Raw genomic sequence first — 2,739 nt, forward strand, 5'->3', positions numbered from 1 at the left:
TAAACCCAGATTCGGCTCAAACAAGGGACTAAACACGTTTCGCAATTATGCCACATCAATGTGGAAGGCCCTACCCGCAACTGTAAAGGAATGTGAATCACTACCCACTTTCAAAAACACTCTCAAAGAACACCTACGGGAGACCAAGTATGGTTTTGTCAATATTCCAATGTACATTTTTGCTTGTACAGTTGTACAGTGTCCCCCACCCACCACTCCTACCCAACCCCCCACCCTCCCCACCTACCCAGCCTCCCCCAATGTACAGTTTTTACGTCAAATGTATATACTATTTTCTGGACTCTTTTTGTATCACAAACAGTACTGTATTGCAAATCTGGTTTGTCATAAATGTATAGATGTAGCAGTACTGTCTATCTGTATGTCATGTTAGTATGTTATGATGAATTGAAAATGGGGGACCCTGATGTAAACAAGACAAAAGTCTCTCTCTGGTCTGCATCCCCTTAACAATTGTGTGTATTGAGCTGTACTGTACTGCACCCATTCTGCGATCTGTTAATAAAGTTTTCAATCAATCAATCAATCACTCTTTATAGCATGGACATGCCACAGTGAATGTATTATTCCATTGCCGTTTCTGAATAAAACAGGGAGGAGGGCTAACGTTTAAACTCTCTAAACTATCTTCAATTCTCTCACGCTCGCTATCCTCTCTAAACATAACAAACACGCCTCTCTGTGCGTGTGCGTGCGTGTATGTGCGTGTATGTGCGTGTACGTGACGTAAATTGGGCGAGTGTGTGTGACTGTGAGCGGGAGAGACGTGGGGAAAAGCGCTGCCGGTAAAGCAAGTCTCATCTCAGCTGAGCTCAACTGGCGGCTTAGAAACTGACGTGAGGGTTTGTTTGTGCAAAACATCACGATGTCCACGATACGTTTAACAAAAGTGTATTGTTAATTAATGAACTGTACCCGATATTTATTTACAGTAATATCGTCATATCGCCCACCCCTACAAGCAATTATTATTATTATTATTATTATTATTATTATTATTATTATTATTATTATTATTATTATTATTATTATTATTATTATTATTATTATTATTATTATTATTATTATTATTATTATTATTATTATTATTATTATTATTATTATTATTATTATTATTATTATTATTATTATTATTATTATTATTATTATTATTATTATTATTACCCTTCCTGCTGACTTGTTGTACAGAACTTTAATTCATGCATACTAGGGATGCTCGATATTGGCTTTTTTACCGATACCGATATACCGATATTGTCCAACTCTTAATTTCCGATACCGATATCAACCGATATCAACCGATACCGATATATGCAGGGTTTCCCCCCCAAAAAACGGAATAATTTCAGGTAATTAACATTACATGTCTCTTGTTGTGGAATTAACACAACATTATGCATACTTTTGACAATAAATAAAATCATAATTTGTTCTTACTTGCTTGCCTGGGTAAATAAAGGTTATAGAAATGTAAAAAAATAAATAAAAAAATTAAAACCGATACAGATATTTTCCGATATCAAATTTGAATGCCGATATCGGCCGATAATATCGATAGGCCGATTATATCGGACATCCCTAATGCATACATGTTTTGCTAGCAAGGTGTAACAACGACAATACATTCACTGGCAGTGTGGCATGGCCGTGCTATAAACAGCACCCACAGAGAGATGATTCCGTGAGGCTTTCGTGTCATATCGTCCTCTTGTATTAAAAAAGGTGTAACTTTACACTGGATATATATATATATATATTCAAATAGACAATGATGGCTATTAATTCCAATAAAATACTTTTTAAAACTATTCCCAGAGTCACATCCGCGGCCTGCTGTCAGCCTGTGTTTCATCCACCTCTGCCTTTTAGCTGCTGAGATATGTTGCCACACGCACACGCACACACGCACACGCACACACACACACACGCACACACACACACACGCACACACACACACACGCACACACACACACGCACACGCACACGCACGCACACACACACACACACACACACACACACGCACACGCACACGCACACGCACACACGCACACACACACACACACGCACACGCACACACACACACACACGTACACACACGCACACACGCACGCACGCACGCACGCACGCACGCACTCTGACAGACGCAACCGATCACATAATCCTCATACCTAGAATAGGCCATGTTCTACTGTGAGGTGAGCAGCCAGCAGCTCCCTCACTGTCAAGACCACACCCACTCTGTCAAGACCACGCCCCCTGGTTTCCAGGAGGAGTGGAGGAAGTACACAGTTCCTTTACTTACTGTAAGTAAAAGTAGAAACACCCAGATAATAATAGAGTACGCTGGTAAGAGTAAAAGTCCTCCATTCAAATTATACTCAAGTAGAAGTAGAGAAGTAGTTGCTGTGGAACGTACTTCAAGTATCTAAGGTAAAATTATGCATTCTACATGACGTTTGTGTATCCCAGTGCTTGGGAGCATTCAATCCTCGCCCCACTGACCTCTAAAGGTTCTGTTAAAGTGGTATGTGTGGTCCAGTTATGCTGCTCTGATTAAAGGTTATGTTAAAGTGGTATGTGGTCCAGTTATGCTGCTCTGATTAAAGGTCATGTTAAAGTGGTGTGTGTGGTCCAGTTATGCTGCTCTGATAAAATGTTACGTTAAAGTGGTATGTGGTCCAGTTATGCTGCTCTGATTAAAGGTCATGTTAAAGTGGT

The sequence above is a fragment of the Notolepis coatsorum genome (genome assembly GCF_963971535.1).
Source record: "Notolepis coatsorum genome assembly, contig: SCAFFOLD_158, whole genome shotgun sequence".
In the NCBI taxonomy this organism is placed as follows: Eukaryota; Metazoa; Chordata; class Actinopteri; order Aulopiformes; family Paralepididae; genus Notolepis; species Notolepis coatsorum.